The 15745-nt window shown below is 40.2% G+C and overlaps 1 long non-coding RNA gene across 1 annotated transcript; it reads right to left on the bottom strand.

The window, feature by feature from the left end:
* Positions 1 to 5392: 5392 nt before the first annotated feature.
* LOC134167364 (uncharacterized) lies at positions 5393 to 15719 on the bottom strand. Its single transcript, XR_009966160.1, has 3 exons — positions 14817 to 15719; positions 13827 to 13914; positions 5393 to 5756 (listed from the first exon to the last, which is right to left on the bottom strand). It is a non-coding gene; the product is annotated as an uncharacterized LOC134167364 (long non-coding RNA).
* Positions 15720 to 15745: the final 26 nt, after the last annotated feature.

Below are 15745 nucleotides of genomic sequence, written 5' to 3'. Positions count from 1 at the left end.
AGAGATTGCCCTGCCCTCCAACGCATACATAAATGTGGTATTTTGCAAACCTGGCAACATTAGGGAAGTGATGTGACTCAGTGACATCAATCCATCCCCTTCATTTGGTCAAAGTTTGCAGCTATTGTAGGTACCTATGTGCCTGCGTCAGGCAGTGAAGGCAGCATGAAAAAGCAGGGGTTTATGGGCTTGTCTGTGCAAAACTAACAGGACATTATGGGCAGCACGTGTGGCAAGTGGGCTGAGGTGCGCTCCATGGCTTTGTTAAACCAGTGCATGTCAGGTACAATTGCCCATTGTGAGGCTGAAATCAGCAAAATAGAAAATCAGAAAAATTTGTTTCTTCAACCCAAAATATCAAGTTAAAAAGTTGGAAAAAAAAATGAAGAAAATCAGTTTTGTGCAGACAGCTGAACTTGGAAGAACTGCTGAATTACCTGAATTTCATGAATAGACTAGATACAATAATATTCATCTCTCTTCAATCAAGATTGCATTGCTTAGCTTTAGATACTTAATTCTTGACATAGCATCTTGGTATTAGTAAATGAACTCACCTCTTACAGAACATGGGTCAGACATAAATGGAATCAAGTCACCATCGTCAGATGTAGGATGAAGCTAAAAGAGCCAGCCAGCAGTTTGTCCCACCAGATGTTACTATCACCTTTCTTTTACCGGCGTTTTCAGAATTTTCCAGGTGTCTGAAAACTGTCTGATACTTGAACACTTAGTTACAGCAGCGCCTGGAGTCACTGCATAAATTGTACTGGAAACAAAACCAGGCTGAGGGAATTTGTGTTATAAAATCATACAACAGTTTGGGTTGGAAGGCACCTTCAAAGCTTATCTCATCCAACCTTCCTGCAATGAGCAGGGACATCTTCAACTGGATCAGGTTGTTCAGAACCACATTCAGCCTGGTCTTGAATGTCTCCAGGGATGGTGCATCTACCCATTCTTTGGGCAACCTGTTTCAGTATTTTACCACCCTTGTTGTAATAAATTTCTTCCTGGCATGGATCTGTTCCTGTCTGATGCTTCCTCTTCTGGACACATAATCTGCAGTAGCTGCTGGGTTTATATTTTCGGCAGAAAACTCAGCTTTCCTGACAGATAGTAACCCAAGTAAAGAGCAGTTTAAAGAAGCAGACTCCAAGGGCAAGAAGAGCAAGCTTTAATGAAAGCTGCCAGGAAGCCAAAGTTCCAGTAAGATTTTTAGCAAACATAAAAGAATGCTTTAAAGTAAGTTTCTGAAAAATTAGTATAAAGCTTGCAAAGCTGGGCAAGTAATGTGACAGTCAAACGCATAGCCCCGATACCATTGAGCAAGCAAATGTTTCATTCAGTTCTGGGACGTTGATACTTAAATACTGAGAATAAAATGTAACACATTTGTTAAGAGGGAATGTCAGGAGCTAGGATCTCCAAAGCACAAGAACTTTCATAGACTGGGAACAAAGCAGCAGCCAATTGCTTTGAGTGAGGCTTTAAATATATGATATTTGAAAGTGGAAATTGCACAACACATTGCTGCGCTCTTTTCCTCAACCACATATATCTTCAGAAACATGCAAAATACACAAGTTGGAATGTGCCTAGGAAGTAGGAGCATTAAGGCTGGATTTGAGGTGGCACAAAGATTGAGAAGGAAACAATGTATGCGACCTCAATAACTGAAATAAGAATGGGGAGAGACAAAAGAAATGGGATCCCTGATCCAAATTGCTGCAAGAACTTTTCTTGCAGAGAGTTTCCCAAAGAAGAGTAACTTGACATTCTCTGGAATGTGTTATAAAAATTTAGTCTTGGCCATGATCTGATTTAATTATTTTATTATAATTGATTAACATCAAGAGGCAATAAGCAAGCAGCGCTGGGTGCGCGGGGAGTCTCCGCTCCGCCAACAACGCACACCATGGTTTTTGGGGTACAGTCTCTTATACGTCTCGGTCCAGGGTTTCAGTTCCTGGTTTTGAGTTCCAGCCAATCCTGTTGTCTTCTTTGCCCGAAACTCTATGTGGCTCCTTTTCATTTGTTTCTGTCCCATTGCTGGGGTCTTCTCTCCAGGTAAAGAAACATACTGAAACTTCTCGGTAATACATTAACAGAAAGATGTCTATCACAAGCTTAATCACAATCTTAGACCCATATATTTAACAGGATGTGTCTCCTTGGTTACCTAACCCCCTTAAAGCATTCAAGCAGTTAAACAAAGCTAAAAGCGTTCCTTTAATAGTGTAAATGATTAAAGAGGGGACTAGCTTATTCCCTTGTTTCTTCTTCTTTCCCATCATTACATAGACAGCAACATTTATTATAATCAAGGTCGTTTTTATACATTCCACACATGGTACACGGCTCACAGGTGCATTGGTAACAATGATTTCTAAGTTCTTGACACGAATCATTCTCGTATTCTTTACAAATGGAATCTGGAGAGAGATGTTTTACAAGGGCATGTAGGGATATGACAAAGGGAAATGGATTTAAACTAGAAGAAGGTAGATTTAGATTAGATATTAGGAAGAAGTTCTTCACTGTGAGGATGGTAAGACACTTGCCCAGAGAAGCTGTGGCTGTCCCATCCCTGGCAGTGCTCAGGGCCAGGCTGGATGGGACTGGGAGCAACCTGGTCTAGTGGAAGGTGCTCCTGCCCATGGCAGGGGTTTGGAACTGGATGATCTTTAAGGTCCCTTCCAACCCAAACCATTCTGTGATTCTCTGGGCAAAAGTACTGGGAACTGGATGATTCATCTATGTAAGGAGTGATGGATAAATTTTTCAGGGTGCAGGAAAATGCAAAGTACCTGAGATCATGTCCATAATTTCTGCATAACAAGCCTAAGGATGCAAAGAAAATCCCCCAAAGATTGAAGAAACTCAAGTGGAAAAAACAAATAAAAAAAATGTTAGAGGATAAATGCTAAAGCCTGACAGAAAAAGATATTTCTGTTTTTACAAGAGGCTAAAATCAGCGTTCTCACATTAGGATCCTTTCTGTAGGACAGCAGGTACTGTACTATTGCTTTTAATGATTGAGGATGTAGAGATCTGTGGGGAAAAAATAGAAGTTCAAAGTCCATTTTCAGAAATGTCTAAAAGAAGCACCAGGAAAAAATATGGCAAAAACTGTAAAATGCAATGCAGATGTTATCAGCTGAAGCAGTTTATTGTCTTAACCTCTACCAGTGATTTCTTCACAGCAGTACTACTGGCTGCAAAGTATAAGGTGCAGCGTGATGACAAGAGACTAATGGCAGATGACAAGAGACTAATTTGTTTAGCTTGTAAACCAAGTTAAACAAATGAGCTCCACAGAAGACTCTCTGATGGTCTGATAGAAATTAAACACCCAAAAGTGTGTGTCATAATAGCTTGTCACAAAAAATACATCAAACTTAAAATCCAGGAGAGTTGCGATTAACAAATCAACGGCTGGGAAAACATTGAAAGCTTGTACTGACCACAGGTATAAATAGTATTTATTGTGGTAGGAATGGGGAAAAGCCATCAGGACAAGGAAAAAGTCATATTTAGATACCAAAATGAAGATATTTAAAAGTTCACAACAATTTGCAAAACTCACAAGTTAAAAACGTGTGTCATTGTACATGGGATAAAGAAACTGGATAAGGCAAAGTTAAAGCATGAACAACAGCTGACTGCCCAGGTTTTGTATCCTAAGAATAATTAAAGAAAGCATTGCACACCAAAAGGTATTAATTCTACAGTCTTAAAATTTCACAGATGTAAGAAAGCGATCTAATACTTTATACAGTACTAAAAGTAAGCAATTATTTCCCTTCTTTAGCTCCCACTCTGTCAAGTATCTCAGGGTGCTTTACCATTATTAGTTACATTTTAGATCTCTCTAAGGCGAAGATATCCATTCCTACCTATGGAGACTAAAAAATCACACAACATTACAGGATTGTATAGATTTAAAATGTGTAACGGAATAGACTGGCAAATCAGGCAAGTATTAATACCCCTACATTTACATGGTAGGAATTTAAATGCAAAACATGAAAGGCAGAATCAGCATAATTCAGTAATGCATCCTAATTGCTACACTCAACTTGTAGCAGTACATTTTTCCAGATCAGTATAAGTGGAGCTGTACCAATCCCATTATCTATCTGCACCTCATACTTCCGATTATAAATCCTTCACAGTCAGTTATTTAGACTTCATGAAAAGTCTTTAATTAGTGTGTGACAAACAGAAGTCAAGCAAGAGCAGATAAAAACCACAGGAAGACTGTAGCAGATAGAAGCAGCCACTTGTGTGATGCGGAGGGTCAGGGTGGCTCATAACCACAAGAAGATAACACATCCCCTCACCAAACCTGAAGACGTTCAGATTCTTCAATTACACCATCATTCCTCAGAGGCTATTTCTTAAGCAGGGCTATTTTCTATAACATTTCAGGTTTGAGAGGTTGATTTAGTAATCTAAATAAGCCTACAAAAATACTTTGGAGGAAGATGAAGGTGATATTTCTGTATGTGATTTTATATATCTTAAGGGGAATAAAAACCATCGAGGAGTAGTGCAGAAGCTTAATAACCCTCCATCACACACAATCCTGAATTTCTGACACCGCGGCAGGGACAGCAACCTTTTGAAGCACTGCACTAATTGCATTAAACAGAGGACATCTGTTTTGCTCAAGTGGCAATGTGACAATTAGCCATGTATAAAGTGCGGTGGCCAGAAGTCTGACTCATGCCTTTCTTCCCTGCTCAAGGGAGCTTTTTCTTCTTGCTTCCAAGGAGACTTGAATGATGGGGACTTACATTGTGAGGTGCTGATACGAAGAGAACAGGGAAGCAAGGGTTACACATTGCGTGTGGCAAGAAATTCCCTTCACAACTGATTTTACAGCTAGGGCTATGCTGTAACAATCCCTGTTAATCTGCCCTCTCTCAGCATCTGCCTCTGGGCTGGTTGTTTGTTGCTTTTCTGCCAGTTCCCTGAGTGGGGCAGGGACACAGCTATCAATTCCACTCCGTATTTATCCAAGTCTCCTGTGGGAGAAAGCCTTCAGACAATGCACCTGCCTTCAGGAAATAACTTCCAGCACCTACAGCAACTCTGCTAGCATGACTTTCAAGAAAGATGGCAAGTACACCCAGCAGCTTTCAGCATTTGGCAATTATTTATGGATCAAAGGGTAAGCTGGGTGGCAGCCATTGACACAACATAACAAATTAATATGCAAGAGATTTGTAGTTGATGCTGGCAAAGAAAATGCAGTCCTTTAGACATATGTTTCTCAATCGATTGTACATCAAGTAACTGCAGTACATAGATGCATCCCCAAACTTAAGCAAAAAAACCCAAACCAAACCAAACAACCAAAGGCTAATTTTTATTGATTGTTCCAGTCATTATGTTATCGCTGGTGCATTACAGTAGCAATGTCCAGAGAGGTCCTTTTTCCAAAAAAAATGTTCAATGTGTGTTAGGTTACAAGGGATTGAGAAATACCGCTGTTAAATACCGCTGTTGCTGCTCTTACAGATATTTTGCTGCAAGAAATATTGCTTACACTAATACTGCTGAGCGAATCCTCAGAGTTTTTCATGTAAACCAGGAAAGCCACCTTCTACCACAGGAAACAATACGTATCATTACTTTTACATCCCATCCCTGTCAGCTCCTCTGCAGCCTTTGGTTTTGTGCTGGAGTGAAAATTTAAGTGGGGATGTTGAACACATGCGGGACAGCACCAGGCTGCAGTTGTGGACCTGGGGACAGAGGAGAAAAGAAATGCCCTTAGAGGCTGAGCAACTGTGGTATAATTGAAGAAAAGCAAGGAACAGGAAAAGCAACTTCTTCCGGGCTTATTTGCTTCAGGAAAGATTTTTCTTCTGGTATAAACCATTTCACCAACTGTAAAACTCATTCAGCTTGAAGAGACCCTCAGGATATGTACTTGAAAGGCCAGCTACCCCTCCTCAAAACCCTTGTGAAGCCTTCAAATGTGTTTTTTAGATCTTTTGCCTTATGTCTTTGCCTTTATTTTCATTTTCCTTGCTTTTTACATCACTCCTTCCTGCCCAAAGAGCCACACACAGAACATAGCTCTCCACTACGCTAAAACAGTGTTGATACTCACACAGCAGTTGTGGAAAAAACAGGACAAAGCATGTGAAAGGACAGTTGCTGCATCAAAGTGATCTCATCCTTTCTATTTGCTGTGACTATCCATAAATAGGCAGAGCTCATGTGGCAGCTTTTTTGGGTGGGTAACCAGGTGTCTCCTCTCAGCTCAAATTTTAGTCACTTGGACCTCTCCAAAGGGAAGATATCCTGCAGATTTATTTACAACCAGTTTGATCTGGATCAGCACCCAGAAAACACAGGTTGGAAAAGAAAGTCATGAATAAATAGAAAAAATGATATCTCTTCACTGACCTATGAGCCTCACAGGCTTTGTTACAAAGGAATACAGCCTTCTCTTTCCTATTAAATACTTATAAAAAAAGTAGGATGATTTCTTATGCTGTTGCACTTGGTATGTCCTGCCCACCTTCACGAGATCACACTGCTTTGGTCTTTCAGAAACCAGGAGGTAAAATAGCATGAGGTTTGCATTTGCATATTTGCGTATTACAACTCCAGTGTACAATTAGCAGACACAAAGCAAGGCCAGAGAATGGTGTTTGTCCACATTTCACAAGTGGTTTTCTCTACTTATCTGTATTAAAATAAAATAAAATATGCCTGCAACAATGTGAAGGCCAAACTTCTTGTCTGGTATTCTTTCTACAGAGATTCAACCATGTTAAATATATGCACCACACATACCCTTTTTTTACAGCTTATCTTTGCCTCACCCATTTTAATAATGACATTCTCTTCAGCCTGGAAAGTGTTATTTCTATCAGAAGCAAATTTCTCCAGCACAGCAGACGTTACTCCTCGAATATGTCCTGCCTGATCTATTTTAGGGTAAAATTTTCTAAGAAGTGTGGTCACAATTGTGTATCACATTTGCAACTGCTTTTAATGAATTTATGTTTTATCCCCAGAGATCTTTGTGGTGTTCAGTTTATGGATGCAGAAGAGAACCGCATCACCAAATGAGAGCTGGAGTCACAGATGGATAGTGCAAACACTGGATTTTGAAAAACTTACCTCATATTTAGGCAAGTTTGTAGATGAGATTTTTATATTCAGGAAAATCTTATCTACAATTGGAAACAATAAATGAAACTGCTTTTATAAATAGTATGAAGTTTTAACTGTTCCACACAAAGGTCTGAGAAGTTTTAAAAGAACTTAAAAGCTTTTAAACCTGTTTTCAAAAGCAGGTTTAGGGGGTTGTTTTTTAACTCAAGTTTTCAAAAACTCTGTACTCCAAGTGGCAGCTGAACAAGAGCATAGAAATGGCAGATTACAAGGCTGAAATAGTGAGAAATAAATACATGTCAACTGAACACTGTAAGCTGTTTTATGTTCCCCTTCTGTAGATCCCAGTGTAACGGTATTAAAGCAAGCAGCACTAGTTGCACAGATAGAGCTGTAGCATCCCAGCACATTTTAATTTCAGGCTAAGTGAATGATTCCACATGTCAGTTTGAATTTCTTTTTCAAGTTCAGTGAAAGTTGACAACAGTATCCAAGAACGATGATTGTTTTTCCCAAGGTAAAGCTCAATTCAGACCTTAGCGTGCATAAAGTCTTTAATTACGTGCACTGTGCCTGGAAGCCTCTGATCTGTGAGAACAAATTCAGGTTGTAGAAAGCTTTGTCTGTTGTCTCAGGCTTCATCTCTCTGGTGCTGAATTCTGATGCTGTCATGAAAAGACAGAGAATAGCAAGAAAAGCATAGAACCACAGAATGGTTTTGGTTGGAAGGGACCTTAGAGATCATCTAGTTCCAATCCCCCTGCCAAAATCTTCCAGCCAAGCCAACAGAAAACTGCTTTTGAGAGCTTGCTTCTCTCCCTGAATGCTTGTGTACTGCTGCGCAAGACACAGTCCCCACCCTTCCGATGTAGCTAATTGCCAATTATGCACTCACTGAATGGATGTCTATCTTCAGACAGCAAAGCTCAGGTGTGAAGACACATAATGTACTCACAACTTGGCAGTCACTGCAGTTGTGCTTTGAATAAAAATATTTATTTTTTCTCTTATTTTGATACATAAATGTGAACACCTGATAAAGCTGCTGAAAGGGAAGTGATTCTACCCCCCTACTCTGCTCTTGTGAGCCTCCACCTGGAGTACTGTGTCCAGTTCTGGAGCCCCCAACACAAGAAGGATGGGGAGCTGTTAGAGCAAGTCCCAGGGAGGCCATGGAGATGATGAGAGGGCTGGAGCATCTCTTCTGTGGAGACAGGCTGAGAGAGTTGGGTTGTTCAGCCTGGGTAAGAGAAGGCTCCAGGGAGACCTTAGAGCAGCTTCCAGTGCCTAAAAGAGCTGACTGAAGATGAACTTTTTACAAAAGCGTGCACGGAGGGATAGGACAAAGCAAAAAATTGGCTTTAAAGGGAAAGAGAAAAGATGTAAATTAGATATTGGGAAGAAATTCTTTACTGTGAGGGTGATGAGACACATCCCTGGCAATGTTTAAGGCCAGGTTGGACGGGGCTTCGAGCAACCTGGTCTAGTGGAAGGTGTCCCTGCCTGGGGCAGGGGTTTGGAACTAAATGACCTTTAAGGTCCTTTCCAATCAAACTGTTCTATGATTCTATGAAAGGCTCAGGCCTTAAGCTTATCCAAGAAAGTACACAAGGCTGTTTGTCAGTGTTGGCATAGAAACTATAAGGACTCTTTCCCCATTAGCAAAACCAGGGTGATGGTACTTGGGGCTGTGAAAATTTAGTTGTTATCTTTTAACGCAGCATTCAGATAATACAATAAGGATGCCACAGGAAATGCTACGGATACTTTAGTAGTGCAGTAGTTGGTTCTGTGACACACTAAGTCTGAATATACCCACTGAGTGATAAGGTGTAGCAAATTGGAGGGGAGGCTTTGCCATTAGCAACCTGCCAATGGGGGTCCTGTAAATAACAGAGTGTGATCAAAGAGCAAGAATGTTTCATCATGTGTCATAACACAAGCCTATGAAGTGATTAACTTAAAACCATGAGCATTCTTAAATACAGAATTTCCTAAAACCTGGAAATGCCACTACATGCACATAACAAAGCAAGTATTCATAACATGACATGCAACCAAACAGGTGTCAATGGGGAGGAACACAGGTCGCTACAGATAGATAGACATGAGAAAATTTTGAACAATAACAATAGATCACACTCCTTCTGACCTGTCCTTAATGTGGAAATCATCTTTCTAACACCTGCACTTACAGTGGTACCCATTGAAGAAGTCTGTGGTGCTCAACACAGCTTTCAGAAAGGGAAGGATAAAAATATAAGTCCTTTCTTTTTGTTCATTATGCACTTTGGCTTGATCTGTTGAGACATTTTCTACTGTTCAGCTTCATGGAATATAGGGCTTTATTTGATCAAATGGTGTGCTGCTCAAGGACAATAAGTCTGGTCAGTTCTGTGTTAAGCATCCTGTCAAACACTTCATGAAGACAAGAGGCAAATAATTTCCAGTCCTATCAGACTCCCTTACTGCAGAAGCTCACCTGCAAAGTTGAATAAATACCAAAACCAAGCTAAAATTGGTGAATGACAGCCAGAATTATTCTATTCAATATTTTCTGGTTTCTTTTGGGGTTGGGGCCTTTTGGGTGTTTGGTGTTAGTTTTCTAATTATAGCAAAGTTTTCTCTTGGCAGTACTTAACAGCAAGGAGAGAGGCAGGGTAAAAGGAATGAATGTTCTGCTTCTAAGCCCCATGGATGGGATTCCTACATTTCAAACATGATTACTTTGTTTTTCCAACATCTGGGCCTAGCCTGTCACCACTATCTCACCTAGAGAAAATGAGGGTTAATGTGAGACACACAGTAATTTATTTGGGAGCTTCCCCAGTACACTGCACCCCCTTATGTGGGACAGACCATAAGTACAGAGACAATGACAAACCTCTTATCTTGATCAGAGGGCAGAAGAGCACAGACACAATGAATAAAGTCCATGTACCTATTCAACAAAAAACCCTGCAGACACTGTGTTTTACCAAAATATATGAGAAATCCGTTAAGAAGTTTGTGTTGTAGCGTTTGAATCTCATCCTCAACTAGTCTCATACTGATGGAAAATGAACATGTAACGACCACCAGTGCACCCTGGTGAAACCGGTTGGTTTAAAGTAAGCTTTTACTAAGCCGGTGACAGCAAGAAAGGCGCAGCCCTTTTAAGGAGACTTCTGCTGCCCTCTGCCTGGTTCCCCAGAGAATGCACTGCTGGAATATTAAAAGCGGGTAATTTTGCACTGATCTGTGCTGAATTAACCAGCCTTCTTTCTAGCAGCTGCTGATGTTCTTAAGCAGGCTGAAGGTGCAGAGATTGCTTTTCCCTTAACTACAGCATCAGACCAAATACATACATTAGGACTCAATACCTATATAGTGAACTCCTGCCAAGGGGCATTGTTTCCTGCCGTCACTCAGGACACCACCACAACAGTGTCAGAGAGTGGCAAACCTGAAATCCCAGCATCTCCCTGCCTTCAGGTCCCATAATTCAATAGGAGCCTAAAAAACTTGTAGTATTATTTAAAACCGCAGTAATGGTCTGCTGCAGTTCTCCAGGATGTTGATTACTGCCCATGAGCACTGGAGCTACCAATACCCTCAATATTAGTGGAAGATGGTGGAGATGATACTTGTCCCCGCATAAAACTATTCACAAGCTGCCTGCCTTATATGCCAAACTAGATTCCTCCATACCTTGCAGCTGTCAACTCAAGATGAATTTACAGGAAAGAGCCTATGCTTGTGTGACTGTATCATTGGAATAAATATTTTTACAGTATTCAAAAAGGTTATTTCAAAAATAATATCATACAAAACAGCTGAAGGTGTTTCATTTTCTCTGTAATGCTCCTTAAAATGCATTCTTTGTAGAATAATATCATATTGCCAGCTGACCCCAGAATATACTGGTATTATCCCATCTCATCTGCTGTATCTCATAAACTATTCAAAGAAAGGGCTGCAATTTTATTATTGTTATTCCTTAAGCATTAGAGTCTCACACTGCAGGACAGCAAATAACTAACTCATGGAGCATTGGCTAAAAATACCATGGGCTGAGATTTCTACACAGATATTAGGACAAGTTCATAAGCTTTCCACTCAGAAGATATGCCAAACTCAGCTGAGATATCATTTCAAATTAATCCAGTTCATTGGGATTTTTTAGGCCAATGTTCAGTGGATAAAAACAGTTTTAAATAATCCCTTTCAGAAATTTCTTAATGAAAACTTTCTGGATTTCCCACTAAATCTTTTATTCAAGAAAACCTAAGGAAAATGGTTTAGCTCAGGACATCAAACTTGAGTTTGAATACGTTGGCTTTTAGAGGCATTTTGAGTCACTGCAAAACTAAAATGCTTTTTTCTGCTGCAACTTAGTGCACCATAATGATAAAGGAAAAAAAAACTCCGGAAAAAATTCCCTAGAGAAAACTGTCACTCCAGGAAGAAAGAAAGGAGAGAAGCATGATGGGATGTTGGAATAGGGTTATCCTCACCTCACCAGCCACCTGACACTAGAAGTGATAAGGAGAAGAATCCATGTCATGACAGCCTTCATTCTTTCACAAAGATAATAAATTGAAATAAAATAGCTTTAAGTTTCTGTGACCCATAACAGGTTTGGCAATACCTGTTTCTCCCCTTACAGCAGGCATGAGTTTGGGATCTGATAGCTTCAAGAAACTAGACCTTACCAGGTTTGATGCTTATGCTAAATACCAAGGTCCTTAATTAATCAGCTTAAATACTGAATAGTACTAAATGTGGGACAGAATCCCATTCAGTGTATCTTTCAGTTTGACACAGATATTCATAGATATTTTCTGAGTTTTCAAAAATCTTTAACAAAGCTTCAGATACCCCAAGTTTCCCTAGAGTTTCTGAGATTGTGTCAAAGCCACATTAAAGAGCAGTAAATTACCTTGATGGCTTCTCTCCTGAAAATAGACCCCTGGCAATGTCATCAAACAAAGTAACTTTGACATTATTTGGTGTGTACTGATACTTCCTGTTTCCATCCCAGTGCTTACAATTTCATTAGCTTCTCAGGATAGTCTGAGAAGTGAAATCAGGCTGACTGATTCATAACACTGCAACTTCTCTTACCTTCTGAAGACAAACAAATGTTTGACCTTTTGCCATCCTCCACAGATTCTCATAGATAATCGTTAATAGCTCTAAGGTTGATACTGTTCCCTATGTGCCCTGGGATGAATCAGCCCAGCTGATGAATATGAAAAATCAAGTTTATCTGCTTATTTTCTAACCTCTTCTTCCTAACCTTGATAGAAATCTTCCATGAACATCAGTGGTGTTAAAAGTATTGGCCTTTAGATGACCATTGCCATTTTCTTAAGCCAAAAAAGGCATTAAGTTGTCCATCTGCCAGAGAGCTTTCCTCATGTGCTGCAGTTTTAAGAAACCAGCACTTTCCTTGGTCCTGATTATATTACTGAAATACAGAAATTTTATTATTTATTCCTTATATTTGCTTTGTCTATAAACTTTAAGGATACATGGAGCAAATCTAGAAGTTCTAGATGCTGAAATTTTCATCTCATCTCAACAGTCACTGGCAAACACTTCAAGGACTGAGCACAGAAGCATTCAATTTAGGCTGTGGTTCTGACACAGTGCATACACTGGAATATGTTTGTTAAGGCTGAAGAAATAAAGGCAAGAACTGCATCCTTACTAATGTGGGAATTCATATTCAATATTTCCACCTGACCATTTCCTGCCCTTGCCCTTCTCTTGCTCTTTCATAGCAGCTGCATTTCTCTCCTTGTTAAAGGGGAATACTTCTCACAGGTGGGGAAAGGTCCACGTTTTTCCTGCAGACACAGCACAGTGCATAGTAGAAACATCTACGCTGGCTTTGCAGGAGTTAACGTCTTCGGCAGGAAGAAGCTCGCTGCAGAAAGATAAAATCCCTACTGGTCTAACTGCTCCCCTGAAAACCAGCGCACGCTCCCTGCAGGCTGTGCAAGGTCATTACAGCCAATTCAGGAGGCTTGGTGCTGAATACTCCGCTGTGGAACGACTCTGCCTTCTCCTCAACAGGGTATTTGATGCAAGTGCTTGAAGTTTTTGTAAATTCAGAAAGCAAACAGCTAGAAGAGAGATAATTTGACCTACTGAAGAATTGCTCAATCTTCACATCTCCTTTCAGCTGCTTTATCTGTCTTCTAGCTGATACTGGAAAAATTTAAATTCTCACTAACTTTAAGGCTTTCTTCCTGGAACTGCTTTATTTTCCTTACCTTTCTCCTTTGCTTTGGATTCTTCTTTCTTATTATCACCAGGTTAAAAAAAAAGACTGCTAGGCTAAGGTATATTTTAAAAGAACTCCGCACTAGGCAATTACCTACTTCTCTTAACCTCTTACCTTTGAGAAAATATTTTCTCCTCTGTTGAGTAAAAATCTGTGAGCATGAAAATATTTTGCATGTTAATTTCAGGAAAATCAGGTTTTAACAAAGTTAAAACTCTCACCTTTTATTTCCACCTGATTTTGGAATAAAACAAATTGATTTTGGTTTACTCCAACAAAATGAGTTGGTTTAATTGTCGTTTATAGTTACATATAACAGCTTTCTCTCTCCAAATTACTTTAAAGCAAAAGTTGTTTTTTTTTTCTCTTTTCCTTTTAGATTTTGGCCTCATTTTTAGGAGAAGATTACCTGTCACACCTGCTGACATGAGCTACTCCAGATACAAAGAGTTGTGAAGCCACCTTCACTAGATTACCCCTCTGGGTTCCAAGTGTCCCTGCAGAATTCAGTGGAAAGGAAGACAGATGAGCATCATAGTATCATAAGGCTTGAGAATTACATGAACCCAAAATCTTCAACAACAAGCAAAGTGTTCCATATCTTACAAAACAACTCTGCTAAAGCCTGACCAACAAAACTGAACTTCCAGTTCGTTTCTTGGAAAATACAGTGTGGTCTAACCAAGTCAGTGAGTGTCCCTCCCTGCAAAGCTGTCCTCCTTTACTGGTCACCCAGGCTAGCTCCCGATTATTCTTTGGTGTTCTGTCTACAAGGATTGCAATTTTGAAGTGTGATCTAAAAGGTGCAAGACAGAGACTGACCTACCCCCTGGTGTGATAATCCAGGAACAGCAGTCTTTTAAATGAGGCCATACGCCAAAGTACAATTAGCTTTACAGGCTAGAAGCAACCAGCCTCAGCCATCACAGAGAAAGATGATGATGTGGGGGCAACAAACTGGCCAGTTGCTAACACCAGCGGGCATCCATGATACAGAGAATAGAAAGGGTGTCAATCTCTATTGTCTATTCTGAAAATGGAGCCCAAGCAAGCCATGAGAAATAATGGGGAAGCAATAAGCATGAGAAGAGAAAAGAATGAAGGGTATGGTGGAGGTCTCCAAAACACCCCTTCAGACCAGCAGCCCTGGACTGCCACAGCTCCATAGCCTGATGAAGGAGGCACAACGCAGCCAAGGCTGAGAAAGCCTTAGAACATGGGAGTAGAAGCTGATCTCTCAAAGCTGCCTTCAGCTTTGTTGGCCTACTGTGGCAAAAATGGACAGGCTTTAAAAGGCTTTTAAAAGCTGCGAAAGACATTATTAGAACATGAATGAAAGTGAATCACTTTTAAAACAGGTCAGGCAAGAATAGATGTGCAAAGGCTCTGGAAAGCATACCTCTCCCATCTCCCTGCTGTGAGCCTCCCCTGATGTCCTTCTGCCACACATTGTGTGTTGGGTTCTTTCCTGAGAAAAGAGAACCATTACTTTCCTGAGTGGCTGTGCACAATGGATTAAAAATCACCAACAAGCAGTTCCTGTCCCAGACAGGCATTAGCGCAACCACACATGAATAAGCTACCAATGAAGGATGTACAGCACCTGTGCGTCTCCTCTTGAGCATTTCAGGCAGTATTTATGCCCTCATTTTGGGTTGTGCCATTCCCATGGGTTCAGGCAACTCAATCTGCTTTGGCTGCAGAGCCTTCCTGGGCAAGCTTCCACCCCAGGCCCACCTGCATGTTTCCCTTTTGGACAGATATCTGAGGAGGCATGTGGCCATTAGGAATGTCAGCATCAATGACGTTAAAACTTGTAATGCTACTGATGGCTTCAGCTTCACTTTTAAGATGCAAAGACAGCTCCAACATCCCCAAATCGCAGTGTTTTCTGCTTTACCTTATCTATCTGTGCACACACGCAAATCCATGGAGACTTTGACATCAGTTTTTAACAGGGAACAGTTTTCTGTCAAATAAAATGTCAGGATGTGATCTTCCATATTTCACTAGTGCTATTCTGCCATTTAATTTAATAACAGCTAAATATCAAGTGCTTACTATTTTGATGCTCTGTTCCATCAGCTATTGAATTAGAAATAATGAGACAGGTCTAAATTTGTGATTCATGATAAACGGCCTAAACTAACCTCAATCACACAACAGATGACATCTAGTGATAACTGATTTAACAAACAATCTTCTGTTAATTGTCCTACCATCTCTTACAGAAATAGGAGTATTAATGAAGGATAAGTTAACTTAAACCTTACAAATTTTTTCCAGACAATACAAACAAATTTATATTCACCACTTTTTTCTTTTTTG

The sequence above is a fragment of the Pezoporus occidentalis genome, unplaced genomic scaffold (genome assembly GCF_034315485.1).
Source record: "Pezoporus occidentalis ecotype Australia unplaced genomic scaffold, CSIRO_AGI_Poc_V1 ctg285, whole genome shotgun sequence".
Taxonomy (NCBI): Eukaryota; Metazoa; Chordata; class Aves; order Psittaciformes; family Psittacidae; genus Pezoporus; species Pezoporus occidentalis.
The sequence above is the reverse complement of the archived record's forward strand: the minus strand, read 5'-3'. Positions and strand labels throughout refer to the sequence as shown.